A 16,781-nucleotide genomic window follows, 5' to 3' on the forward strand; every position below is an offset into this window, starting at 1 on the left:
TCAGGATAAGCCCCGTTGTGCTGCTCTGTTGGACACAAGTGCAGTGACTTGGATGTCAGGCACCCCCTGCCCACACCTGGGCCATCTGCTGCCTGAATTGTCTACCAGAATGACTCAGCACGAATTGCGGCCAGAATGGACAATACCGACCAAAGCCAACCATCTTGAGGTCCTATAAACAGCAATCCAAAAGTGAGACCTTCAGAGCTCTCCGTTACCGCAGCGGGCTGTGTGACCCAGGATCTTCCCTGTGCTGGGACGCCTCTCAGGGTAGACGTTGCAAGGATTGAAAGATGACCCGTTGATGATTTCACAAGGACTCAAAGGCCTGATTTTGCAAGGTTCAACAACTGTCAGTTGATGAATGCTGGCACATAAAAGTAATTCATGAAACTCACAAAAAGGGAAATTTTAATCATAGGTTAACCTCTGTGTGTGTGTGTGCAGTTTGGTTCAGAACTATTTGCCTCTCTGTGTGTGTATGTGTAATTTGATTCAGAATTGTTTGTCTGCTTGTCTGTACGTGCGATTTGATTTAACCTCCATCTGTGTGGGCAACCCTGCTGTAAGTTTCAGGCAACCCTTGCCATTCTTGAACCTTTAACTAAGTCACTATTTTGATTGTAACAAATTCCATTGAATCACTCTTTTAAATTGGCTGATGATTAACTGCTATTAATAATTATACAACCTAAACCTATCATCTATCTAAAAAATATTAATAAATCCTAAATTGCAGCTAAACAAAAGCCATGTAGCAAAATGTTATTTGTGACACCTGGTTGCCCGAAGCCCCATCCAACCTGGCCTTAAACACTTCCAGGGAGGGGGCATCCACAGCTTCTCTGGGCAACCTGTTCCAGTGCCTCACCACCCTCACAGTAAAGAATTTCTTCCTAATATCTAATCTAAATCAACCCTCCTTCAGCTTAAAGCCATTACCCCTTGTCCTATCACTCCATGCCCTTGTAAACAGTCCCTCTCCAGCTTTTCTGTAGGCCCCTTCAGGTACTGGAAGGCTGCTATAAGGTCTCCCCGGAGCCTTCTCTTCTCCAAGCTGAACAAGCCCAACTCTGTCAGCCTGTCCTCATAGGAGAGGTGCTCCAGCCCTCTGATCAACTTTGTGGCCCTCCTCTGGACTCGATCCAACAGCTCCACATCCTTCTAACATTGGGGGCCCTAGAGCTGGATGCAGTACTCCACGTGGGGTCTCACAAGAGCGGAGTAGAAGGGGAGAATCACCTCCCTTGATCTGCTGGTCGTGCTTCTTTTGATGCAGCCCAGGACACAGTTGGCTTTCTGGGCTGCAAGCGCACACTGCTGGCTCATGCTGAGCTTCTCATCAACCAACACCCCCAAGTCCTTCTCCTCAGGGCTGCTTTCAATCCATTGCCCACCCAGCCTGTAGTTGTGCTTGGGATTGTGCCAACCCATGTGCAGGACCTTGCACTTGGCCTTGTTGAACTTCATGAGGTTTGCACAGATCCACCTCTCAAGCCTGTTGTCCCTCTGGATGGCAGTCCTTCCCTCTGGTGTGTTGACTGCACCACACAGCTTGGTGTCGTCAGCAAACTTGCTGAGGGTGCACTCAATCCCACTGTCCACGTCACTGACAAAGATGTTAAACAGCGCCGCTCCCAGTACCGACCCCTGAGGAACGCCACTCCTCACTGATCTCCACTTGGACATCAAACCGTTGACCACAACTCTTTGAGTGTGACCATCCAGCCAGTTCCTTGTCTACTGAGTGGTCCATCCGTCAAATCCATGTCTCTCCAATTTAGACACAAGAATGTCGTGCGGGACAGCGTCAAATGCTTTGCACAAGTCCAGGTAGATGATTTCAGTTGCTCTTCCCTTATCCACCAACGCCGTAATCCTGCCATAGAAGGCCACCAAATTTGTCAGGCACAATTTGCCCTTAGTGAAGCCGTGTTGGCTGATCACAGAGGTGAGACTGACTGGCCTGTAGTTCCCTGTGTCTTCCTTTTTTTCCTTTTTTAAAAATGAGGGGGTTTATTTCCCCTTTTCCAGTCAGTGGAAACTTCGCCAGACCTCAGGATCTGTAGATGCATCCCATCGGGTACCATGGACTTGTGCACCTTCGGGTTCCTTAGATGGTCTTGAACCTGATCTTCTCCTACAGTGGGCAGTTCTTCATTCTCCCAGTCCCTGCCTTTGCCTTCTGCTACTTGCACGGTGTGGTTTGAGCACTTGCTGGTGAAGACTGAGGCAAAGAAGTCCTTGAGTACCTCAGCCTTCTCCATATCCTGGGTAACCAGGTTTCCTGTTTCCTTCCGGAGAGGGCCCACATTTTCCCTCATCTTCCTTTTATCACTGATGTACCTACAGAAGCTTTTCTTGTTGCCCTTGATGTCCCTGGGCAGATTTAATTCTATCAGGGCTTTAGTTTTCCTGACCTGATCCCTGGCTGCTCGGACAATTTCTCTGTATTCCTCCCAGGCTACCTGCCCTTACTTCCACCCTCTGTAGGCTTCCTTTTTGTGTTTGAGTTTGTCCAGGAGCTCCTTCTTCATCCATGCAGGCCTCCTGGCATTTTTGCCCAACTTCCTCTTTGTTGGGGTGCATCACTCCTGAGCTTGGAGGAGGTGACCCTTGAATATTAGCCAGCTGTCTTGGGCCCCTCTTCCCTCCAGGGCTTTATCCCATGGTATTCTACCAAGCAGGTCCCTGAAGAGGCCAAAGTCTTCTCTCCTGAAGTCCAGGGTAGCAAGCTTGCTGCGTGCCCTCCTCGCTGCCCTGAGGATCTTGAACTCCACCATTTCATGGTCACTGCGGCCAAGGCTGCCCTTGAGCTTCACACCCCCTACCAACTCCTTGTGGTGAGAACAAGGTCCGGCATGGCAACTCTCCTCCTTGGCTCCTCTGTCACCTGGAGAAGGAAGTTATCATGAATGCATTCCAGGCACCTCCTGGATTGCTTATGTCTTGCTGTGTTGTCCCTCCAACAGATATCAGGGTTGTTGAAGTCCCCAATGAAGACCAGGGCTTGTGAACGTGACGCTGCTCCAATCTGTCTATAGAGGGCCTCATCTGCTTGGTCTTCCTGGTCGGGTGGCCTGTAGCAGATCCCTGCTATAGTGTCACCTGTCCCTGCCCTCCCTTTAATCCTGACCCATAAGCTCTTGGTTAACTCCTCATCCATATTTCTGCATCCATATTTCCGCATTCACATCTTCTTCCTCATTACTATAACCTTAAAAGTCTTTCTGCACTGTCTGCCCACTGCTTTGTTCCCTTTCCACAAAGGATTCCTCTTCTCAGAATTTTCTAGTTCTGGCAGAAGACAAGAAATGGGGGGACACAATGAATCTACTTACTGGAGTGCTCCATTTTTGTTTTCAAGAAGGAATCATCACACAACCCAAGTTCTGAGGAGCTAAAGAGGAAAGCAGGAGCAGAGGAAAGGAGGAAGAAATCAAGCAGTTACTAATTAATTACATTGATGTTTATCTGTCTACCTGCCTGCCGTGGTACTGTGTTTGTGTCACATGATTTGTGTCCATGATTACGAAGTCATTGTGGTAGAAATTGTGAAGGCAGTGACTGATGCACCTGCAGACGATGATTACAGAAGGGGAAAAGGTAGGTCAGGTAGCCGACCACCCAATGTCTCAGAGAATCTCTGCAGTCCCCTGGACTGTAACTTTACCTGTTTTATTGCCAAGAGGTCAATAGAGCACTTGGAAACTTTTTACCTCGGTAAGGCTCTTTTGAGACTCCCCGTTGTGTTTCTTACAGCACTAAGCACTCATTTGGCAGACTAGCAAAGAGGTTTCTTCAGCATGTGGAATTAAATGTTATAGTGTGCGGATGAGCAGTGTGTGAAAACCTAGGAGCTCTGATGAAAGTCTGCTAATGAGTCTTGTAGCAGTTGTTATACCATCTTTAGATGGTACCTCCGCAGAATATGCCAGATGTTGGCTGCTCCTGGACCAGAACAGGGCAAAGGGGAGACTTCCAGAGCGAACCCTGGCCCTGTGCTCACACCACTAATGCAGTCATGTCTAAATGAAGGTGCTGGGCAGTAAACTGTGACGGAGGTGTAGGCACACACTGCCTTCTGCCATGCCTGCTTTGGCAGCGTTGTGACTGACAGCTGCAACAAAGGTGCTTAGCTGTTGGTGTGAAATTCTCCAGAGATTATCCATTGAAGCTAATAGATCTGTATGGGAGCAGCATGTCCAGAATAACTGTATTGTATAGTTAGCCTTTTTTTTTTTCCTCCTAATTTTTTAGTGAGCTATTTAGAAATATGTCAGGAATCACTGTAAATGGAGAAACAGCTTTCAAGCTAGTCTTTCTGGCTTTATAAATGTGAAGTCCAGAACAGCTCACTGTGTTGCTGTGACCATACTTAGATGGGAATCTCAAGTAAGAAGTGATAAAATAGTTTCTTTCATGCTGTAAGATACAGGTGACAGTTGGAGCCATTAAGTATCTTTGTAAAGCTATTTATTTTGAAGAGTAAAAGACCTCTTTACGTTTTAAAAACAATTAATTTACATTTCTTAGAGTGGTCTTTCTTGTGGATGACACCAACAATAACTTTGCTTTTTGACAAGATCATTGATAGCAACTATAATAAAATAAGAATTCTGGGATAAATGTTGAATCTTACAAACGGTACAAAATACTTCCAACCAATCAGTCTTTAGAAAAATTGGATTGTCAAGTAAAACAAATGCTTTCTTTTTAAACTTATTCATAGTTTCCAAGCATAAGTACAACCACTGAACTGTCTTTTAAGATTATTAAAAAGAGGGGGAGAGGACAGACTGAGAAATAGGAGAACAAAAGGCACAAGTATATAATTCGTCGGTGTTTAAATTTAGAAAACTAGACAAGAATGTAATCCAAAATATCATTTATTATCACTTCTGTTGAGGTAGGATTTTATTTTGGTAAGTAAAGAAAAAAATCATGGTGGCAATTGTCCTATAAGGTACATAATTTCTTTTTTTCTTGTGATAGTCACAAGCAGATGTGACAAGTACACCAGGGAGTCTGGCTGGGAAGCCTCCTTGCCTTGCTCAGTTTGTATTTTGCTGGTTGCTACTTTTCTGAATGTTTCTTCTGAATGTTTCTGAAAAAGAAATTCAAGCCTCCAGGCTGGAGTTTGGATGAAGGTGTGTATTAAAACTATATGCCTTGTGATTCGGCACAAAAAGCTGCCCAAGTAGCCTGTGAAGAGTCAGTGAGTCGGGTTACACCATGCGTCTTCAGCCTGTTGCACGCTGCTGTGCACGTCGGGTTTGCTGCGGTTGTACAGGTCGATTTGTTTTCGTATGTTGTGCTGTTACTTCTGCACGTGCAGGAAAGCTGGGGGCATCCAGAATGCCTCAGACTGGCAAAGAGTGACTTGAGCAAAGACTGATGATATTGCACGCGCTCTGTGTGTGTTATTGCAGTTGTGCACTGGCTTGCCTGCGCATACATATCTACTCATTGTATGCGTGTGCCGTTTCTGTAAGGCTTCTAGAAATTCTGTAGATTGCTATTAAAAGTGGTTGCTTGTCACTCAAAGCTGTAGACTTAGAAGATAAGCAAAAGCATAAGTAATTTCTGGAAGGTAATGTCTGGATTGATAACAATCACCCCATTTCGTCACAGTCAGAAATAAAAATAATTATTAACAGCTTACATACTGATCTTTTATGATGAAACTTTGAAGATTACTATACAAAAAATCTTGTTTCTGTGGAAATAGTAATGAGATCTATCCCAAACCCATTTCCTTAACTCTCACTTCTTCTGAGGAAGGAGGGAACATCCTCTTTTATGGGTGAGTGCTTATGCTGCCCTGAGCTCGTTCCTCTTTTTGGCCATGTCCGTCTGTTTTCTGCTCTGAAAATAAAAATTTTCAAAAATATGAACAAGTAGCTCATGACGTCTGTAGCTGGCTGTAATTTGAACAAGGACAACTAATAGAGTAAGTATTGGAAGACCCAAAGGACCTAGTTTCCTTCCCCTGAGGGAGGAATGGTTAAACAATCAGGCAGCATCCTCAGTTTAAGGCATTGGGCTTATGCTACAACAAACTTTCCACGCTTTTGTTTCCCCTGTGAAGTGGAGGTAGTTTCACTCTCCTGTCTGACAGGGTGTTATGTGAAAGCAGATCTAGAAAGATGTCTTAGCTATAGAAGAACGTAATTCTGCTGCTGGGTGATTGGGAGTAGTGAGACTCCAGCCCTCCACGTGTTATCGATTTTGCCAATGCAGGCACGTTTCAGGTCTGTTTCTGAGCACTGTAAATGCTTCGTTAATACTTTTTAGTTATCTTTCAAATATTTCCCTGTTTTCCATTCAGTTTTGGTTTTATAGCATTTTGGTTTACAGGTGTGAAAAAGGCTGAGAGAACTTTGTTCTCAGAGAACTGATATGGAACTTCCCTGAGCAAAAGGCCAGTGTTGCCCAGGGAAAACCAAGGGAGACACAATCCATTGAGGTCCAAAGTAGAGCTGTTTGTAGTTGTCTAACCTAGGACGTGCTGAAGTCCAGACTTTTCTCATTTTTCTGTGACTCTTCTTAATTTAAATATATTTATGCCCAAGGCAAAAAAAAAAAAAAAAGGTATATCCTCAGTGCTGATGGCTGGTCTTGTAATTACTGACTTGGATCCAACGAATTTCCATTGTGAGCTGACCAATTTTCATCTGTGGTGTAAGTAGGTTTTGAGCTTCTTGCTCAAAAAAGTTCTTGGTTCCTGCCTTTAGGTAATAAGTGGTACCTTCTCTGTGACACGATGCAAATGCTTGTTGAAGATTAATATAAGCCTGTTTAAACTCATTTAGTATGTGGCCCAATCAGTGTGTACCATGGAAAAGGAAAGGACGATTAAAGCTGTAAATCATTTTACCAGACAGTTGCTCTGTAAATTCAGACCAGAAAACCTAAGCCCTTGTTTGTTTGGGTCAGCTTGCTTCAAGAGCTATCAAAAGCTTGACTTGTCCTCTCGACTTCCTTAGTAAAGGTGCAGTTGGTTGGGGAAAGAAACCAGAGTGTGGTACAAGTTTAAAAAAACAACACCCAAACTGATGCTGAGGAGATAAATGGCAAGTCAAATGTCTGATAATAGAAAAAATAATAATAAAAGTGCTCTAAACTTCTCCAACTAATAGAAAGTTGAGCCGTAATCACCGTATTTTTTATTTGAATGAAAACCAAGCAAACATTATTCTTGACAGAGAAGTGTAGGTCTTTTACTCTGCTCCATCATCTGGAAAGCAAAGCAAACAGGATGATTTCTACCCTGTACGCATAGCTCTGGCTGTGTACAGAAGGCTCAAAGCGACCTGCATAAATGGTTTCTGCTCTTGAGAAGGTGCTCCATGGGAGCCTGGGGGCAGGGAGGCGCAGCAGGACTCTGTTTTAGAGGGTGGAAGATACCACAATGCAAATGAAAGCAACAACAATATTTGAAGTGACAAGCAAAAGGTCCTGGATTAGGACCTGTATCCTTACTAGACATTTGGAAAGAGGGTGAGGAACACAATGGCAAATCCCGTAAATGACATGGGGTGGTAAACTTGAGCAAAGTTCATGAAAGCTGTGAGAAACTTGAGAGGCACCTCAGCAAGCTGGGGAATTCACTAAACGGCACGCTGCCTGCACTTGGATATCTGCAGCTCAGTGAAAAGGTCCAGGGGGAAGGACTCGGCGAGGAGCAAGGAGAAGGGATGAAGGGAATGGAAAAGCTCTCATGGAGGGAGACTGAAAAGATTCAGGCTGTTTATATAATGAGAAGGGACAAAAAGCACGTAGAGGAACTTAAAAATATACCCTGGTATAGCATAGTGAAACCTTCTACTCACCTTTTTATACGTGAGGTGAAATATTGTGAAATTGTTTTGCTTGAAAAATTGAAATTGAATTGAAGTTGAAAGTGACAAAGTCAAAGCTTTTCTACGCTTTGCTCTGCTAAGCCAATGTAACACATTCCCATAACTCTCATTGGAACCAAGGACTGAAAAAAAAGCATTAGAGAGTGTATGGATAACGCTTAATCAAAATGAATAACAGATAGCAAGGAGAACAAGCACTCTCAATGTTAGGGGCATTAATCAGTTCTCATTATTGAAAGTTAGGAGAAAACTTCCTTGCTGCTTCTTGGTAGAAAAAGCTGCCCGTGCTGCTCTCTACTGTAGATACTCCCTTTGAAACCTGGGTGCTTGCTGTAGTTGAGGAGAAGATACTGAAGATCTTTTCTCTGACCATGTAAGGGCTTTGTCAAAGCCTGCCTGTCCTGCAGCCTTCTTCATCGCCGAATCCACGTTCAGCTTCAGCTGTATTACATAAAAAGTTCCTTGTCCCTGTTTTTGAACGTTGGCCAAACTCACACAGCTGTGAGTTCAAGAAGGCATGTTTTAAAATCCGAACGAGTGAGAGAAGGATTTAGGAGGGGTAATAGGAGAACCAGGAAAAAGTAGATCTAAGCATGCACATTTCTACCGACTTGTTTTTCCTCTAGTTTGGAAAGAAAACCATGACAAGGTAACTCTTCATCATTATCTGAAATAGATTTCAGTCCAACTCAGTAGAAAAGTATACTTGGAAAACCTTAAGAAATATTTGAATTAAAGTGGGTTCTCAACACATCTGACATGGTTTGTTCATGTCTAATTTTAGCTACCGCTCTGTGTGTGCGTTTGATTTTTGCAGCGCGGCTGGAGTAGCTGTTTCGCTTGGCAGCGTGTGCGCTGGCCTGCCACCCCTCTCCTCGTTCACTGAATTCTGACACTATGTTTAGAAGCACCAGCCATCCAAATTATAATGGGCCTCATACTTTGCATTTAGACTGCAGAAGTTAAAGCCAATTAAAACAAGTGCCTCAGCATTTGATTCTTTTTTTTTTTTTTAAACTTCATTTCAAGATGTTCTCTTAAGGGAAATTTTTAATGAAATCTATTTTGGTATGGTGCGCTGAAGATGCATTTATTAGAGAGACCTATTTATTTTTTTTAATCCAGTACACTTTTTGTGCATTTGATGCGATTTCCCCTCAAGTATTAGTTTAGAAGAAGGAGAGATTATTTCTTAAATGTGGGTCTGAAGAGGAGGGAAGGAAATGTCTTCAGACATTTACCCTCTTCATCCTCACAGTGACAGTGGCTGGAGCAGTACCTGTCTCCAGGCATGAGAGGGGAGAATAAATTTGTGTGTGCAACCCCCTTTCCCTCTGCGCTGAGGCGGTGTTGACCCCTTGTTACTTGGTGTGTGTGTGGGATGAGGGTTAAGGCACTCAGCTGATTCTTGAAAACCAGGCTCTATACCCACTCTCCTCCAGATTTTCAGTGTAGCTTTAGACAAGCTACTTCACTACTTCTGTCTCTGACTTAAGAACCCTGCAAAAATCAGTAACAATGGAGCTTTTTATAAAAGATTGTTTCAGTCTTGCATCTTTTCTTGGTTATGATTTCTTTATGAAGTTTGAACAATTTCTTTTATGGGCACAAACTGACATAGCAAATACGGCAAAATGTTATACTTCTCCTGAATGGGTATCTCTGTTCGTTCACTCTGGAAACGGAGGAAAAGCACTGCATAGTTTGCGACTGGTCTCAAGTAAAGACACAAGGCAAAGGCTTACAATACTCTGCTGAAGAAATAAGAAAACCAGTGAAAGTACGCTTGAGCCCAGCAGTTCCAGACTTTGCCTAGGTATATCATGAGCAAAAAACCCTCACGAGGCTGAATTCCTCAACTTGGGAAAACTAAGAGGATATTTTAACATTCATTAAGGAGTTTAGAAAGCCATTTGCTACGAAGTAATGAAGGCGGAATTTGTGCTGTATTTCTGGGGGCAGAAAGACAAAAGTGCTAACTCAGTCTTCAGTGCTTCAGGGGAACATAATTCAAGAAAGGGAAGACATACGCGGTAGATTAGATAAAGTGCAGAGGCTGCAACTGTCAACACAGAAATAACTGAAAGTGAATTTGAGGTAAGAGATATGAAGGATGAACAGCTATTAATAATAATGAGACATTGAAAAAATCCCACAGCCGTCGATGGAAGAAATCTGAGAACGTAATTCTATTAGAAGGATTTGTAAAAATAGTAAGATATGTTTGCAGGGGATGTTTCTCAGTCATGTTGGTGGAGTAATGGAATATAAAATGCAAGTTTCTAGAGCTGGTGCATCGCAGGTCCATAAGCAAGTTAGATTTTTGGAGCTAACCAAAATCCATGCCAGAGGAAAAAACCTTACAGAAATAGCTGAACTGCTGTATCAGATGACCGCAGCGAGACTACATTTGATATAGCATGGAAAGCAGAAACACTTGTACACATCAGTCAAGATTGGAACGTGACGGGAAGAAAGTGGAGTGGATAAAGCTCAAAGAAAGTAAAGAATTTAAGCTAGCCAAAAAAAAAAAAAAAGTAAAAAAGAAAAAGAAGAAGGAAGAAATAAAACCTCTATGAAATCCATCTACTCTTCTGATGCAATTATAAATTTCAATGGGCAGGAACCATTTTTTTCCAGTCATTGAGTCTGGAAAAGAATATGGAGGAAAAAGAAAAACAGTGCAGGCTCAGCAGGAAAGGTACTGTGCCGGCTGGCTTGAGTGATAACAGGGTTCTTTTTCCATGAAGTACAACTGAAGGAAGAGCTGTCTGGCTGATAGCTCCCTCTTTTCTTCATAGTGAAAGTTAAATAAATCTGTTTGCATGCATTTAAGGAGCTCTGACCTGATTTTTAGTTTATAGGAGAAACATTTACCAAAAAAAAAAAAAAATCATTCCTCTCCTTTTCAGTATTAATATGAAAATGCAGAATGTTATTATGGTACATTGTTAACCAGCAATAGCATGACCATTTGGCATAGACTACCAAGTGGCATAGAGGCCTTCCTGCATGTCCTTTGGACCTACAGCTTCTAAGTAACCTGAGTCTTAAGATATTTAAAGAAAAGCATCAATTTTTATGGATCATGACAAGACTAAGGCAAAATAAAAATCCCCCCTATGAAATGGATTAATTCACATAAATACTCCTTGTATTTGCTTCTGTTCACTGAGAACCAGGAGAGCCTTACCAAACCAGCAAGATTTTTTTTTCCCTTGGTTTTCCAAATGAAGTAAATTTGCCTAGAAAGATTTCAGCCAGCTCTGCTGATGCCTACTGGTTATTGCATAAGAGCATCCCTCGATGCTCTTATGGGATGGGAGATGTGCCTCCCCTCGCTGAGCTCTTGAACAGCAAACAGCCACACGCAGGGAGCAGGTTGAGCACGTCTCTGGAATTAGACTGGTAACTTGCACGCCCTGGTTATTATTGTTCTATGAGGAGTAAATATAACAGCTTTGCATCCCACCGTGTTAGATGGAATTCAATGATGTGTCATTTATAAAACCAAATGGTTTTAAGATGATCCTGCAATGTGCTGAGTAGCTCTTACAACGTTCGTAGACTCTAATTTGGGAAAGGTATTTGTGCACACCCATGACCTTAAATGCACAGCTCCGTTCCTGTGCTTAAAGATAAGATTTCCTAAAATGGTGTCACAATATCACTAATTCTCATTGAAAAATCGACAGAATTAAAATGAAAATGTTGATGAAAATGCCACTGTCTCGGTCTTTTCCCAGCACATTTTAGCAAAACACAAACAGTGCTATTGCTGCATGTTACACTAATAAAAATGCATGTTGTTTGGGGGCTGCAGGCTCGTGGCTAGTTTGTATAACGACAACTCTTTTCTTGGGTTTGTACGACATAATTTGCTCTGAAGAGTTAGCTATTTTTTTGCTATCCTCGGTCCTTTTACAGAAGTTATCCAACATGATGTAAAATTTGGCATGAAGGGACTAATGATCTATCAACATCTTATAGAACTATATCTGAGTATACTCAGTTTTTAAATACCAGCAGGGAACTGAATTATGATTAATGCTCTTTGTCCTCTTCTTTATTTCCATAACAAAATAAAATCATAGAAACAGATTTTCAGTTATTTACCAACTTAAGAAAAAAATGTATATTAGAAGTTAGGTGTGGGAGTTGGTATGCATTTTAATGATTCCTTTTCCCAGTATTATTGTTGTTTTTTCTTTTTTCTTTTTTTTTCCCTTCTCCTCCATTCATTTTGGTACATTGAATTTGCTTAAATTCTTGCCTACTTTTCATGATTTTTATAAAAAAATAGTTTGAATCCAGTCATTCAATCTGAATATTCAGTTTAGAGGGGATATGATGCTATCAAGTCATTTGAAGTCCACTCTCCTGTCATATGGAAAGGAAAAAGTGAACCAAATATTTGCAAAAAGTGAAAATCAGCTAGAACTTTGGGGAATAGAAGAAACAGCTTATAGAAAGGTAGAAAGACCTTTGCTTTTCTTCTCTTCCTTCCCTTGTTCATGAAAGGGCTCATGTGTCTGATCTCTCAGATATGTTTTTATTCCATCTTCCCGTTTTTCTTCCTAACTTTTTTTTCTTGTTAGATTTTATCACAGCACGAGTGCTCTTGCTCATCTTCCTCTTTCTGTTTATCTCCAGACTCACTGAGTGCGCTGTTTGTAGTCACTGGTGTCTTTTCTTTCCATGCTGTCCCTCGTCCCACTCTTGCCCTTGTGTAGAAGCACCCTCACAGGGACGTGGGGAGGTTGCTCTGCAAGCAAATCTCAGAAGGGTGCTCCATCTGCCTCCAGCCTTCGCATCGGAGGCACGTTGTGGCCTTTGAAACCCCAAACCACCATCGCCTTGAATTCTTCCTTCTGTTAACTTTCTTCTGTGCGGTCTCCTAGAGATCAGCTCTCTAGAGTTGCTTCATCAGCATTTCTACAGAGGTGTACCTCAATTCCTCCAGAACTTGCTGTGGGAGTTTAGTGGGTCTCAGTCCTTGGACCTCTTCTCTTCTCCCTGTCTGTCCCCATGTCTGTCCCATCCCATCCTTTGACAAAAAAATCAGCAGCCATCTGCATGGAAAACTCTGTAATCTACCTCTCTGTTCCAGTCCTGCCTTGACTGTCCTTAGGGTTGACTTCACTAAAACTCAGATTTATTGCCCAACAATTTAAACTTATATTTAAATGCAAATTTCCATGTTATAAATGTAAGGGTAAATTATCAAGAGTCTTGTCATCTTCCTTGTGCTTCTCTTTTGCATTTGAGAATAGGTGTCCATAAATAGTAACACAATAGTTTTATGTATACCTTTAATTCTCCTCCTTGTAGCTTCTATTTTTTTGTGACAGTTACAAAAAACCTTAATACTGGGTAGTCCACATGTTCGCTGATACTGAAGTCTTACCCAACTTAACAATGATGCTGCATCACTTCCTTTTCTCTTCGTATTTATCTGTCATCTCTAGTTTTATAACTGAGACTTGTATGCCCAGGAAGTTAATCTAAATTAGTTAATGGTATAATTCGAAGTGGATTAGTTTGATTGCACTGAATCAGTTTATGGCACTTACTCAAAATTTAAATGGCTTTAATTTAATTCAGTTTATTCCACTCTCCAAATAATGATCAAATAAAGTTGAGTAAGAGTTACTTCTTATCGGCTCTTCAGAAAAAGCAAATAATAAAGAACTTGAGCAACGAGAAGCAGAGATTTACCTTGGAATGTGATGCAATGGGAGGCCAGAATTTGGTATAGCAAAATTGATTGATGAGGCAAGGGACAGGGTAGGGAATAGAAAGCTCAGTTGTCACTGAGAAAACTGAATTCTGGTGAATTAAAATTTGCTTAACTATAAAGCACATTTAAAGAAATATCTGTTGATTTGAAATCCAATTATACTATGTTATGTGATAATCTAGTGTTGTAATATTTATAGAAAGTATAAAGGAAAAAATACTTTGCTAGAATGTGAGAAAGTGCCACATGAAACTGAAACTGTTGAAAACTGTGTAGAAAAGCAGTTTCAAAATATCTCGGAGACCCAGACCATTACCCACAAACCCCTTAATTTAAAATTCTATATTTGCAGTGTATTAGCTGTTTTCCCCACATAAATCAAAGCAGAACTCTGCAAAGGTATGGGCTGTAGAAAGTATCTTCATTTTATTGTCCTATAACCCAATGAAACATTGTTAAATTTCAAATATCCTAGTAGCAGTAATAACTTTTTACCTTTTTAAACACTGGAGTTTGTAATGCTGGATAATTGAAAAAGTACATTTTAGAGGTTGTATTTCATCTACTAGAAGGTTACTTAAGTGTTAGAGGGAGAGTGGTGGGGGTTTTTTTCTCCCTTTCTTTCTCCCTTGCTTCTTTTCTTTCAACAAATTATCAATGTTTATGTGAAACGATATGACCCCCCAATGGCTAACAATGAAGAAGTGCATTTATAGAAGAGATGTGATCTGGAACCACAACACACAAACCTTATCAGTTTTGACCACACGTAGATTCCTGACAGATAATTTCTGTGACTGAGTATCCTCCATTTCCAGGCTAATGTTGGTACCTGCTCCTGTAGTGGCACAAAAGCAGTGACTGATGTAAGCCTCCGTGTGTTGCACCAGCTTTGAACGCTCTAGTTCAAGTCCCCCCACCAGAACAGACCCTCGGAGACCTCCGGAGCCGTGCAGCCTGCGTTTAAGCCATGTGCACTGCTAGCATTTGTGGGCCAAATGACAGTAAGTTTGCAGGCAAACCGGACGCATTTACTCAGATAGCATTTTGCTAATCTTCCGATGAAATGGTTGCCAAATCAACCAAGAGCGAAACGCAATGTACTGACAAGGAACGTAGCTTGCCTTTGGCTGAGGTGGGTGGAACGTGAGTCAATGAAAGCATCCGGACGTGGTTCACCTCCAGACCTGAAGCCACAACGAGGTCTTTGTTTACCCACACCTGCAGCGACGTCCATGTTTTCTCAAGATGTGGAGCCTTGTAGGTACACCATATGCAGGTGAACCGAAGATGCAAAAAAGGAGCCTGAACTCGAGGCTATGGACTAAGCAAAGCAAATCATAGAATAGAATCATAGAATCATAGAATGGTTTGGGTTGGAAGGGACCTTAAAGATTGTCTAGTTCCAACCCCCCTGCTGCGGGCAGGGACACCCTCCACTAGACCACGTTGCCCAAAGCCCCATCCAACCTGGCCTTGAACACTTCCAGGGATGGGGCCTCCACAACCTCTCTGGGCAACCTGTTCCAGCGCCTCACCACCCTCACAGTAAAGAATTTCTTTCTAACATCTAATCTAAATTGACCCTCCTTCAGCTTAAACCCATTACCCCTCATCCTGTCACTACACTCCCTGACAAACAGTCCCTCCCCAGCTTTCCTGTAGGCCCCTTCAGGTACTGGTAAGCCACGAAACAGATCTTCACTCTCAGCTCTTGCCGATAGCTGTCCCTTCTGTTAACAGCACACTGGTATTTCAGTGAATTGCATGCAAGCAAATTAAATCAAGACAGTGTCCGAAGCTGTTTATTGTTCCAGAGGAAAGAATTTATTAACTTATTTATTTATTACTATCCCTTTTTTTAAAATGGGTAAACAATTTTCCTAGAACAGCAGTTTCTTATATGTTTTATTAAAAAAATTAATTAGTTGTCTAAATACATTATTTTCTTGTGCTTTCTTAATAAATATGCTTTCATCATTACCCATTCACAGGTGTATCGGAGTTGTTTCTAGGGAAAGACAAAAGCATGCAAAGGCAGGTTAATAGCCAAACTATTACTTTTGCATACCTATCTCATATCTTCTCTTAGCTGATAGAACAATGATACAGACACTGCTAAGACAGCAAGGAGGTAACTGCACCTTCCACAGAAGGTTTTTTTTCTGATTCCTCCTTACTTACTGACTAAGATGATGTGTGCATATGCATGTGCAGTTTTACTAATTTATTCATAAACTTCTGTGTAAGTATTTTAGGGTAGATACAATTTCCTAATTTCCTAACCAGTTGTGTTAACGTTCAACTTCTGAGATTTATGCAGAAACGAAGGCAAAATGTATTTGATATATGAATAAAAAGAGAAGGGACTGTACCTTGAAGTGGTTTAGAAAAAAGGTCTTTGCCTGCGTGTTTTGCTTATCAGTGAAAAGCTTCTGAAGGTTACAAACATGTCTCAGAATGAAGAGGTGTGGGAAAGGTTTCACTTTTGACTGAATAAAGTTTCCACCAACACCATAAAACTGAAGTTCTGATTAGATTAGTATTTCTTACTCTACTGGGAATGATATAGCAGACTTTGGGCTTTGAAAAATTTTGAATTTGTGACTATCGATTAAGTAGTTTCTAAACTAAATAGAAATCTGCAATCATGTTTATCTAAAGTAGTCACTTTAATTTCTGTTTGTCCATTTGCTGGATTAAATGGAAGAAAAGATGGCAGTAATTGCCTTTCAGGCTCTGACTCTAGCCTTTGGTGATACTAAAATGCAACATTACTTACAGGAAACTTTAAAATACTGTCGCAGACTTGTAAAATACTGTGATTTGGTGGTTTGATCAGCAGTTAAGTTACCATTTGGATATTCAAAATTAACTTTCATAGTTAATTTTTGTGAAATGACCATACTAAACAACAGAAAATGATTTTAGGTGGTTTTTGTGTGTCAAGTGGAGGTTGTTGATCCATACCATGAAGATTTTTGGGCACATCATTTTGAAGATGTTTGCCTTTATCCTTCCTGTACCCACGTGAGGTTCAGTCTGTGCCACGCAGAAAATGTTGAGAGGAAGGCAACATCGAGGGCTTGTTACCGGCTGGCTGCCTGCGGCACAGGTTACCGAAGGGCCAGCAAGCCGAGAGGAAAATGTTCCCCGTTATGAGGGCTCTACCCAGG

This window comes from Grus americana, chromosome 1 (genome assembly GCF_028858705.1).
Source record: "Grus americana isolate bGruAme1 chromosome 1, bGruAme1.mat, whole genome shotgun sequence".
Classification (NCBI taxonomy): domain Eukaryota; kingdom Metazoa; phylum Chordata; class Aves; order Gruiformes; family Gruidae; genus Grus; species Grus americana.